The sequence below is a fragment of the Macaca nemestrina genome, chromosome 4, assembly GCF_043159975.1.
Source record: "Macaca nemestrina isolate mMacNem1 chromosome 4, mMacNem.hap1, whole genome shotgun sequence".
NCBI classification, from domain to species: Eukaryota; Metazoa; Chordata; class Mammalia; order Primates; family Cercopithecidae; genus Macaca; species Macaca nemestrina.
The window spans coordinates 112,932,263-112,945,160 of record NC_092128.1 but is presented as its reverse complement, the minus strand read 5'-3'; the positions used below and the strand labels follow the sequence as shown (position 1 = coordinate 112,945,160).

At 40.2% G+C, this 12,898-nt stretch overlaps 1 long non-coding RNA gene across 1 annotated transcript; it reads left to right on the top strand.

Annotated features, from left to right (window-relative positions):
* Nucleotides 1–949: 949 nt before the first annotated feature.
* Nucleotides 950–12,178, top strand: LOC139362548 (uncharacterized). The gene is made up of 3 exons (XR_011621685.1): nt 950–1,069; nt 3,624–3,670; nt 12,152–12,178. It is a non-coding gene; the product is annotated as an uncharacterized lncRNA (long non-coding RNA).
* Nucleotides 12,179–12,898: the final 720 nt, after the last annotated feature.

Genomic DNA, 12,898 nt, shown 5'->3' with positions numbered 1-12,898 from the left:
TCGCCAGCCTGGGCTTCCTGGAGTTTGCCTGCTCTGAGACACATAATGAAAACGAGAGCTTAAGGGTTCATCAGGGGGATGGCATAGAGGCTAGGAAAATCCTAAGTATTTTGTAATGTCCAGGTAAATGCTCTACTTGTGGATTCATTAATTAGACTTTCAAAGATAAGAGGCCAAACACAAACCTGAACTTTTTCTCAAAGCCTGCCTTCATCTCACTGAGCAACATGCAAAATGCCCCTCACAATAAATCATTTCTCCTTCTCAGGTAGAGCCACCTGCATTTGGTGTGTGTGATTTGGGGTGTTGAAAGCTAGCCAAAGCAAGCAGGAATGAGAGGGCTGGCTAGCAGCTCTGCTCCGCAGTGTGGGAAACGGTTAGGCTGCAGAGGGGGCACCCTAATGTATGCCTTTTGAGATCAGAGCAACTTAAGCCCTTGAGAGAGGATGAAGGGACCTTGGGGTCCCAAGGGGAAAGATCTTGCGGCCCTAATAAGAATGGTTGCCTGGCAAGGCTAAGCTGGAATGGGAATCTCCAGTCGTGGAGAGCGTCCACTCTTGCTGTGGTCAGAACCAGAAGGGAGAATGCGGAGCATGAGACAGAGGCTTTCCGTAAACATGGCTCATTCTCAGAGCACTTTAGGGCTGGGCTCCCAGAGGGCGGACATTCCTAGAAATGGTGCAGATGCACAGCCCCTCCTTCCAGGGCACCGCCCCCGCAGCCCGGCAGAGCAACCGCAGACATATATTTTCCTTCTCCGAATAACACCGCCGCGCCGGGTGGAAACGAACCCGAGAGCCCACAGTTGGCCAGCGGCCGTGGGGAGCGGGCGCCAGCAGTAGGTCCCTGCTGGGGCTGTCGTTCAGCTTCTCCCTGCGGACTTCGGACACAGCCCCCACCAAGCTGCATGCGTCCCGGCCTCCTCCCTCCCACTCCAAAATCCCGCTGCTCCTGCTGTCAGGCACCTGAGAGGGAGCTTCCCTTAGCCTTGGAATCGCTGCGAAGGGGTGGAGCGGACTTTTCAAATTCTCTCTCCCTCCCCGGAGCCCCCACCTTCACCTAGACGTTTGTAGGTCACGATTTGTTTATTTATAATTAATTTATTGATTGATTTTTAAAATTCAATAGGCATTAGAATCACATGACATCATGCTAACGGTTCCTGAAATGAAATGTGTCCATTTCAAGATGTTATATAAAATATTCCATTATGTGATTACATTTGTAATCTGTAGAGTCACTGCGTGTGTACAGTAGCAGCCTCAGCCGGGCGATGCAGACCCGGACTTCCTGTTGAAGAGAGGGAGGAAGCTTGCTCATAAAAGGCCAGACCCTCAGTGGGCTCCGTGTGAATCTGTCTCCACACTCACGGCTGTCTCCTGCTGCATGCCTCAGCGTTCTCATCTAGGAAGTGTGCATATTAGCAGTACCTATCTTATAGGATTTGTGCTATCAAAAACATAATCCGTATTAAGTAGATAACTCAATGCTTGGTACATAGTGAATACCTACTGTTAGTATTGTAATTGTTTCTGTAAATACGGCTGCTACTATTAAAATTTTTCAGAATCAGCTCTTAATTTGTTGATGACATGAAACCTTTTCAGAAGTAACTTAATGTATCTTATTACAAGGCAAATTCTTTTGGTTTTCGTATTTTTCTAATAAATACAAGAGAAGCTGACAAAAACAAAATGATAAAGCAAAGATAGAAAAGCGAAGGCAGGGAGATAAACTTTAATATCAAATAAAGCAAAGATATTGAGAGAGAGAGATTTTTGTGTTCATTGCAGTCAACATTCACACTGAAGATATAACAGCAGAAAACAAATAGGCATACTAACAATTTTGTGCTTCTAACTTTGTACACTTTGTCTAAAAAGTGACTCCTCAGATTGTGTAAAATTCAGGCCCACAAATCTGAACTGCCCCTGAAAACATGTAAAGCAAAAACTGCTAGGAGTGTAAGAAAATTAACAACTTCCATATATTTGATTAGAAACAGTTGTAGAAGAATATTTAACAACACAGGAAGATGTTCATGATATATTATATACTAAAAGATTAATAAGAGTTTCATGTACATATGTCCTGAGGTCAAGGACAAGTTTGCCAAACACCCAGACCAGTTCCCCTTGGAGAGTCAGCTTTAAAGTCTTAATTAGCCTATTAAAGGCTCTGAGAATCCAAACACCAAGTTTAACTCTTAAATATCGTGTTTTCTATCACTTTTATTTGAGAATGCAGAACTTTTTCACAATACTCATATTAAGTTTCTTTTGAACAATTTTTAATATACACCTTTTTGGGATATGCTATCCTAGAAGCATTTCCATTAAAATCAGGTTGAAAAACAAAGAAAAGTCAACTCTATCAGGTGTGAGTGTCTGTGTGTGTGTGTGTGTATAATATAAATTGTATAACTATGTAAATATGATATAAAAGGCTACTGGAAATGATACCTATTATCACTTTTACAGATGACATGATACAGTTTTCTCCTTAGACTACTCAAGATTGAAAAAATATTAGAACCATATTTTAGTGTATATACAAAACAAATATATTAGAAACTGATTTGACTTACTTTTTATCTGCTACCTATCTATACTGCTTGAGTTTTTGCTTTATCATGATATTATTTTTACAATTTAAAAAGTCTTCTTTAAACTCACGAGGGGTTAGGCTCTTAGAATGAAAGATACTGCCTCATTTCTTGATACAGAAATGCTAAAAAGTCACTTAAGGAATCAGCAGTATGAGTGTCTGATAAAATAAGAATCTCTCAAAATTGGATGTATTGCTGTGAGCAGGGCTCACTCCAGTTGCCTGGGAATGAGCTGGCACTAGAGGTCCCATCTCCCAGGTCTCCCAGCGGCAGGGCTACACCCAGCTCAGTTTCCCTCAGGACCTGGATCTTCCATGTCTTCAGACTCTGGGCTGCTGGCGTTTCTCAGCATCCCTCTAGACAGCTGGCATCTGAACTCAGACTGCCCGATGCTTAAGCTCCAAGTGTTAATTCCTGCACACCAAGGTCACTGGCACCCTCGTTCCATTTAAATGAGTGAACAGCAAGGGAAATGGGGTGCCTATTCTGACTAATAGCCCTGGGCACTTGGGCCCAAACTCTCATGGACAAGACCTGCATGCCTGCTGGTTTTCTGCCCACAGTTCTAGCCTATCTTGGGATCTTGCCTGGTGTCCACCCCAAGCTGTGCCTCAACAGGTGCATGGGACAGGTCGTTCACATGGAGTCTCATGGAGTGGGATGTGCAAATGAGTTAATTTTATCTCAGCAACAGTGATTGTGTGCTTTATGACACCATCGCCTCAAAAATTAAACTTTACGTCTGATTGTAGGTACACTGAACTCAAGGCATTTGTTTTGTTTTGCTTTATTTTGTTTTGTTTTGTTAGGGTATGCATTTTGCACTAACTCAGTAATTCTCAACTGAGAATTTAAAAGGGACTTTCAAGGTGATGGAAATTGTATTGCCTTTATTTACGGGGGTGGAGAGAGGGGGAAGAGATTGCCTCCAGGGCACTGACTTAGACATTATTAGTTACTGAGCTGCGTGCCTCTGTTGTCCACTCCATATTCTCTCTTGTAATTTGTTTCATAGATGAACAAGGAGCAGAGCGTTGGAGTAGAGTCTTCCTTGATGGATCAGTGAGTAGAAAATAGTAAACCTTCTTTTTCCCAAAGCTAATGCCTTACATTCTTACCAAGAGCATTATCCTATAATAAATATGGAATTAAATTGTTTAAAAACTCAAGGTGAGCAACTCTCCCATTTGCAGCTATTTATTAGTTATATTTAAGGGATGAATAAATTCATTTTCACCACGAGTAGTTTGAAAACCAATCTACTCATTTGCGTGAATTCAGTGATTCCCTATGAATTTTCAGAATATATATAATATATAAAAAATATAAATTAATATATATTATATAATATATAAAAATATATATAAATTAATATATTATATAATATATATTATATTTTATTATATATAATATAATATATATTTATATATAAAATATATTATATATAAAATATAATATATAAATATATATATATTTAACAAGATCAGCTACTTCATCTGTGAAGGGTCACATATTGACCGAACAGCTCATTATTTTTAAGCTCTATCAATATCTCGCCTACCTGTTTACTCAAACTAAACCATGCATTTCTTAAGAATATTGTGTGGGTTTGGTAATAGCTTGTCCAATGGATGCACAGAAGTTATTACAAGCAAGTTCAGTGAGATCAAAGTAAACAGTTATAGGGCTAAGCATAACAACAGGTGCAGCTGAAAGCACATGCCTGAAAGGAAAATGGTAATGAGGGGCAGAGTTAGGTACCTCCACCCTGTGGCTCAGACACACGTTTATCACAAAGGCACCCAGAGGAGTTTGGCAGGAAGATATTCAGGGCTTGGGGATATGCTGTTTGCTATCTCTAAGGGATGAGTCGATACAGATCTTGGGGTATTTGCTAGCTCCTCTCTCGCACATTTCCAGGGCACAATAATTGGCCCAATGGCTTCTAGAAAAAGCCCTTAAGAAAAGTTACAATTGACAAAGCATTTCAGACTAGTGGAAACCTGGATGGATTTTTCTTGTATGTTGCCTTATATTTTATATTACAGAAAAAACTAAGAGAATATGCTATTTATTGAAAGCCACTATTTAGCTCTTTCTAAGGCAAATAATTATCAAGAGACCATAGGCTTTTTATCATACTAAATCCAATGAAACAGATGCCCCCCACATGACCTCTGGAGGCTGCACCAGCTGAGGCTTGCAATGGCAAGGCAAGCAAATCCTCCCATTGTCATAACCCCTGCCCGTCCTTCAGCTCCTCTTCCAGGCCTGGGTCCTTACCTCCTGCACATACGCACACTCTCAAAACAGCTTCTTAGCACAGCTCCAACCACTGAACAGGAAGCTTGTCCAAACTAAGAAACCAAGACCTTGTACTGCATTCCTTCCTAACAAAAAAGTTCCAAACCTTTTTTAGGAAGGCAAAACTTGTATCATATCCAGATGTATACACTAGTCTAGCTAGATGGATACCAGGCACCTACTACCCGATGACTTGCCAGAGATTTCTATAGTGTTTTTCCTTTTTATCTTTTTCATTTGGATCTGTGTCTGACGAAAATATTTTCATAATCCCTTAACGTTGCTACCAAATAAGTGTGTGAGAAATTAAGGATTTCTGAGATTACGTACTTCATATATACAGACATATATGTGTGGGTATTATATATACAAGCTTATATCTATATGTATATAAAGTTCAAATGCTATCTTAAAGCTAGAAAATGAACCATTGGAAATGTATTTTCGCTTGAGAAATGACTCATACAAGAGCCCACTTATACAGAGAACCCACCCAGAAGAATCACACAAGAACTGAGATGATGGAGTAAATGAAGACAAGATTGACGTATAATTCCCATCCCAAGTATCCTCAGGACAACCTTCCTGTCCTCCATTCAGCCTCAGGCTGTCATTTGAAGAGACTTCAATAAAGGATCATCTTGTGGAGAATGTCAAAGTGTATAAGAGAAGGGACATCCCGTGGCTCTTGTATTATTGATTTTAAATGGTGGATTTGACTCTGGGGTTTCAAAAAGCAGCAAGAACAAGATAGCGTGCATCACCATCATGATGGATAGGGTTCATGGTAGCAAACCAAGTGAGCAATCATTCCAGTGGGATCCAAGGGCTCAAACCTAGGTCAGGCAAACCAGGAATGCAAGGAACCAGGAGGTACAGAAAGGCACGTCCTCAGGAACACCAAGAGTGGCTGCTCTGCCAAGTCCCAAGGCAAAGTGTGGATGCAGAGAAGCAACAAGACCAGGAACCCCAGGAAGCAAGGGCTGCAGAAGCAAAGCAGGTTGTGAGGTGAAAGGAGAAAGTTGAACACAGTAGCATGAAGGCACAGGAGTGTGAAGTCAAGTACTTATTTTGATTGACACCCAAAGCATGGTACTTGCATGGGTGGTTTGGGCTGGTTTAAACCACAGTGTCATGGCAAGCTGGTGATCTGTCAGCCTCTGCTTTGAGTTTGCATCTATTATTGCCCAATCCTTGCCAAATAGAAGGATGGAGTGCCTTTAGAATGCCTGGGACTACTTTGGAATGGTAAAGAGAAACCCACAGGAGACATGCACAAAGGAAGGTGAGAGGACTAGGGAGAACACCCGGACCAACAGGACAGGCACATGGCTAAGGTGCAGCTGCATTAGGCCATGAGGATGAACAATGTAATTGCCCCTTCCCTACTACCATTGACTGCCCCTTCCTTTCAAAAACTTGTAAGTGAAAGGATACAAAATTTCAGTCAGAAGCAATACGTTCAGGAGATCTATTGTACAGCTCCATGACTGTAGTTAATAAGAATATATTATATTTTGGCCAGGCGCGGTGGCTTATGACTGTAATCCCAGTACTTTGGGAGACCAAGGCAGGCAGATCACGAGGTCAGGAGATCAAGGCCATCCTGTCCCACATGGTGAAACCCCATCTCTACTAAAAATACAAAAATTAACTGGGTGTGGTGGCATGAGCCTGTAGTCCCAGCTACTCAGGAGGCTGAGGCAGAAGAATCTCTTGAACATGGGAAGCGGAGATTGCAGTGAGCCAAGATTGTGCCACTGCACTCCAGCCTGGGCAACGGAGTGAGACTCCTTCTCAAAAAAAAAAAAAAAAAAAAGAAAAAAAAAAAGAAAAAGAAAAGAAAAAGAAAAGAAAAAAAGAATATATTATGTTCTTTAAAATCACTGATAGTGGATTTGAAGTGCTCTTACCATCAAAAAATGGTTAAGTATTTGAGGTAATTCATGCCACTTAGCTCAGTTTAACTATTCCACAACATACACATATTTCAAAAGATCACATTGTATACAAAAAAACATATAGAATTTTTTTGTTAATTTAAAAATAACTGAATAAAGCTTGTTCTTTTGGTTAGCATATAATGCTACTCTCCGAGTCATGTAGCCTTTCGTGCATTCTCTCTCTTTACTTTATTGATTCCAATTCCCTACCAAAGCCTTGTGTTTTAATTTTCTCCAGAGTGCAGTGCTAGGCCTGCTGCTCTTCTCACTCTATGTACTCTCACTACTTACTCAGTCAAACTTTTGAATGACTATATCACTCATGGGGTAAAATCTAAGCTCTTTTGCAACAAACCCGACTCTTCAAGATCCAGGTCGTACAATTTGCCTTACCTCATCAACTCTACACTTCCAGCTCCACCCCAACATGTAACTTAGTCAAATTACACAACTCAGTAGATTTTACATATCCCATTCTTCCACATTTCCATCTTTTACTACTCTGTTTGCTTAAGAAACTTTCACCCACTTCATTACCTGACAAACCTCTCGGCCAGGACCAGCTATTGTACATAATTTTGGGGGTCCAGTATAAAATGAAAATACAGGCCCCTTGTTTAAAAAGTATGAAGAATTTCAAGATAGCAAGAGTAGAGCACTGAGCCAAGCATGAGAGGCTGTAGAAGCTGGCTTTAGGTGACCTGTATGCCCATGAACCCAGCCCTGTCCTCAGCTCAATTTCTCCTTCCTTGTAAACTTTTCCCATTTCCTCCCTAAGAGGTGTACATTTCTTCTCTATTCCCACTACACCCCACAAAGTTTCCATGTTAACATTTACCCTGTGCTATTTTTATTTTTGGTGTGCATGTTTCCTCACGAGGCTGTAAGTTCCTGGGGACAAAAGCTAGGCCTTGGTTAATGTTGTATAGTCAGCATCTAGCACAACACATGGTACACCGGAGGCCCTCAAGATGTGTCTGTTGAGTGAATGAATGAGCAACTGCAGCTTCTGTAACTTGTTTTCTGTGGGATGCTTCTGTTTTCTCATGGACATTTTATGTCATTGGAGAATCAGCTATTTTGTTTGAAAAACAGTTCTAGAAGATTACAAGTACCACAATGCCTCAGTAATAGAATTTCTAGAATACAATTTCTTTGTACATAAAAGGCCCTTATCCATCATGGAATGTTTTTTAAAATCATTTAAACATTGATGTTGATTGGCCAGACACAGTGGCTCATACCTGTAATCCCAGTCGTTTGGGAGGCCAAGGCAGGAGAATCGCTTGAGGTCAGGAGTTTGAGATCAGCCTGGGCAGTACAGTGAGACCTCATCTGTGCAAAAAGAATTAACTGAACATGGTGGAACGCACTTGTAACTCCAGAGACTCTGGAGGCTGAGGTGGGAGGATCTCTTGAACCCAGACCCCAACTCAAAAAGTAAAAAGAAAGAAAAAGGTGTTGAAAAGAAAATTAAATAATAAGTCATAAATCCTCTTATCACATATTTCTTTTTATGTATTTTGATACATGCATTAAAAGTTGTATTTTTAGAGAGTTTGAAAATACATTGTTCTTCAAACAAAGTCATGTGACTACAATAAAATTAAGAAAGCCGATAAACGTATTCAGCTTCTCTTTCACAAACCTATATTGAGCTTGGTGCTTTTGAATTCCCCCCAACCCCTCCCCACCCAGCTCCCAAGTACAATTTCTTCAAAAGGTAGTTCATTCAGAGGACAAACATGTAGAAGGTAAATGCAGATTCCTCTCCTAGAAGCAGAGGTGGGATTGGGTCATGCAAAGCTTTTTCTTACCAGTCCGAGCTCCCCTCCCATCTCCTGCCACACAACTGGTCTTGAAGATGGAGGCGGCTATTTTATATGGATGTATATGTAAACACTTGTGATACATATTTTCACTTTAATAACAATCTGTTTAGGATCCAACATAGAAATCAAATTCATCTAACTCTTACTTGAGGTGAGCCAAGAATTCTCATCTAGTCAAAGTTTCTGAGTAGAAAATCATGCTATGACTGTGTGACATTTCCAAACCACAGAATTTGGTAGGGGTACAAACAGCCTTAGTCATTGGAGCATCTGACATCTTGGTCTCAGGATAGTTATCCAGCCATCCAGTGTTCATGATAGTTGGTTAGATGCCATAGAGGACAAGCTGTTTAATCTCAACAGCCTCTAAGTTTTTTCTTTAAAAAAAAAAAAAAAAGAGCCTTCAAATGGCCTTATAAATGCTAAAGTACACTCTTTCTCAGTGGTTAAACATTCAGAAATCCATCTGAAAACAATCATTCAAAACATGGACTAAATGTCCATTACATAATTATTTATATTAGCCTAATATTGTAAACAAATGTTTAACACCATGGAATTATTGAGTATATTGTAAGTGACAAAATTCCATTTGGTAGACTGTGGTGCCATGATTAAAACTAATGTTTACAAAGAGTTCTTTAAAGCTTGAAAAGATGTTTATATTATGGTGCTAAGTAAGTTACGAGGCTTCAGCAATATACATCCCCTGTGATCTCAACTATTTCTCAACGTGTACAAAGAAATTAGGATAAAACAATACATTTTAACTGTGATTATTTTCCTCTAAGTATAGATGATGTTTTTCTTTTTATTCTTCTGCTGTCTCTTACTTTTTAAAATAAGCATATATGACTTTTATCATAAGAACACTAAAAACGTTTCTTTGGAAGGTGACAGTCACAAGGCAGTACCTGACTTCACTGTAGTCCTTTGCACATGAGTTAACCTGACACTGAGAACAGAGGGACTCAGAGCTATCTTAACAAGATATGTGGGCCAGCTAGGACCAGAGCTGAGAAAACTCACTGGGAAACTTGAAACAATGAAGCCAAATTTGCAGAAGAATGGCAAAATGGGGACTACAATTTGTGAAAAGCCAAAAAACTCATAATGAATTTCCAGTAACTATTTCGTTATGCTACTTTCTAGAAGCCTAGGAAGCACCACTTCTTCGTTTAACACAAAGAGGCAAGAAGAGTTCAGAGCCTAAATCTGTGATAAAATTCAGTGTTTGAATGTGGAAAAACAAATGACTGAGAAATAAAATAGAGTTAACTTTTATAGTTGCAAGTTTCAGAGACTCAAGTTAGTTCAATTAAAAGGGCTACTTATTAAGAATACATATAGAGTTAAGAAGGGAGATAAAATCTCATGGGGGTGCTAAGAAGAGGAGTAGGTGAAGCCAGGAGTTATAATTGGAATCAGCCTTGTGGACACTAGACTTGAAGGGTGACCTTGAGCCTAAGGATATCCTAAAGACTTCAGTAGCAACAATCCACACCTCTGCTCTACTGCTCTTATATTAATACAAGTGAAACATTCCAGGCATCGGTTTTTTCCTGTTCTGGTATCAACTGATTTCTATGTTTTCTACTCTGTTTTTTGTTTGTTTGTTTGTTTTGTTTGCTTGCTTGTTTGCTTTGCTTGTTTTTTACTGCATCTCTTTTTTTCTGTCCCTGGCCCACTTCAGTGCCTATGGCTCACTATGGCCACCCTAAATTCCCTCTATACATGACATCCTGTGAGTTTCAACTCTCATTGCCAACTGCCTCATTCTCTCTGTATTCCTAGTTTAAGAAGGAGTTGAAACGTCTCAGGGATTCTGTTTACAGTAAACCACTTTGTAAGCCCTTGATAAGCCTATGTAATAGCTGGTCTGGGTTCACATGTCCTCTTCTTGGTCGTGAAACAAAACTTCTCCCTGTGACTGCTCACTGGGAAGGGTTCCTAGGCTAGGTGATTTCACTTAGAATAGAGGAGAAAAAAGTGAATAACGTAGGATGGCACAGGACACTTTATGACTAACATCTTGTGAACAGCTATTGATTGAGGAATAATTTTGGTTTCCTGATGAACATTTAGGGTAAAGAATCCTGGTTCTAGCATGTTGACATGTCTGCCTCCAGTTAAATCGACATCATCAAGCCCACAGAACTGGATGGCTGTATAAACTAGTTTGTGCTCATTTGCTAATAAATGTTCAATGAATGTTTTCAGGTACAGAAAAAAAGTATGTGGTTAACATATTTAGCTAGGAAACAGACTATATTCCTGATAATTTATTATGTTTCACATAGATACATCATTTCCTATGTTGGTCATGTTAACAAAGGGGGTGGTAAACATCCGGAATGCTGTATATTTCAAGCACAATTTTGCCTAAACACATGTTACATTAATTACTTAGGACATTGATGTCTATTTGTTCAGAATCCAACATAAAATAATGAGCATCCTCTTTCTCATTTCCACGACTTACAGGCAAAACTGTAAGCAAAAAAAGAGTGAAAATCTTGCCTTTGGTATCTATATGTTTGTCAAACTAAGAGCCCAGGATGAAAATAGTTGAAACAATGGCCTTAATGGTGGGGCAGTGCCAAAATATGCCCTAATGGCTCTTTCTCATTTCCACGACTTACAGGCAAAACTGTAAGCAAAAAAAGAGTGAAAATCTTGCCTTTGGTATCTATATGTTTGTCAAACTAAGAGCCCAGGATGAAAATAGTTGAAACAATGGCCTTAATGGTGGGGCAGTGCCAAAATGTGCCCTAATGGCTCTTCTATAGCAGAACTGACTGTCCTCAATGTCCGTCAGCCCCTATTAATCTATTATTTCCATAGATTGATAAGAAAATGTTCATATTGTCATTCGCTGCTTGAGGATTTCAGGGAAGAACTTTAATATTTATGGAGTGTATACTATACCAGGCACAGTACCAGGTGCCTCACACACACTCTTCATTTCAGCCTCACAAAAATGTTGGACATTAGGTATGATGTTTGCAATGTCTCAGAAAACTGAGGCTTGGAGGGTTAGCCTTTAAAAAGTCTCATCAGATGAGCTAGGATTACTCCTCTTTGTCTCCACCTTGATCGTTGTAGATTAATTCTTTTTTTTTTTTTTTTTTTTTTTTTTGAGACAGAGTCTCGCTCTGTCGCCCAGGCTGGAGTGCAATGGCCGGATCTCAGCTCACTGCAACCTCTGCCTCCCGGGTTTACGCCATTCTCCTGCCTCAGCCTCCCGAGTAGCTGGGACTACAGGAGCCCACCACCTCGCCTGGCTAGTTTTTTGTATTTTTTAGTAGAGACGGGGTTTCACCGTGTTAGCCAGGATAGTCTCGATCTCCTGACCTCGTGATCCGCCCGTCTCGGCCTCCCAAAGTGCTGGGATTACAGGCTTCAGCCACCGCGCCCGGCCTAGATTAATCCTAAATATTAAAATCATCTTGTCCTCCCAATAGAGGTGGCATCAAGCTGTTCAGAATGTGGCCTGTGCTAGCAGGGATTGGACCTACCTGGTGACAGGGAGCAAGACTGGAGCCTAATGAGAAGTGGAGAGGGGGGTATTCAACACCACAGGTGGTAAGATGGCAACACATTCACGCAGCAACAGGCTTCCTGTCCCACTGCCTTCATTTGTGTAGGTCTTTAACTGCTTCTGTCCTTGGTTGCCAATTTTACTCAGTCATCAATGCCTGTTTGTTCAGAATTCCCAATAAAATAACAAGCATCCTAACATATTTGAGAAATGCATGAGCAATGGGGAATGTAGTTTTCTTACATTATGGTTGCTCTGTCAAATGAGAAAAAATTTTTGCTTAGAAAAATAAAGCCTTCTCTGCAGTTACATGGTAGAAAAGTCTTATAAATAACCTTGGTTTTAGGCAGGAAAGAGCTAACTTCAAGGTTGAATGCTATTAGACTTTCTCCCTTTTTTCAGAAATCCTATATTCAACAGTTGCTTCCTGTACTTGCAGTAAATGCCCCATGCCGGGAGAAGACAAGGTTAACATTTTCTTACTTCTTGCCTTGTTGGAATTTTGATGTTCATCGTTTCATAGCTCCTTACATGGAAATTTCCTGCATTTGCACACCCACACGAGGGTCCATGGATCTCTTTCTGAAGTTTACCCAGGTGGTTACATAGTGTTTCACTGACCTTTTACGCAGGTGTCTTGCATTAGAAGTGAAGCCTGTTCATACCTTTA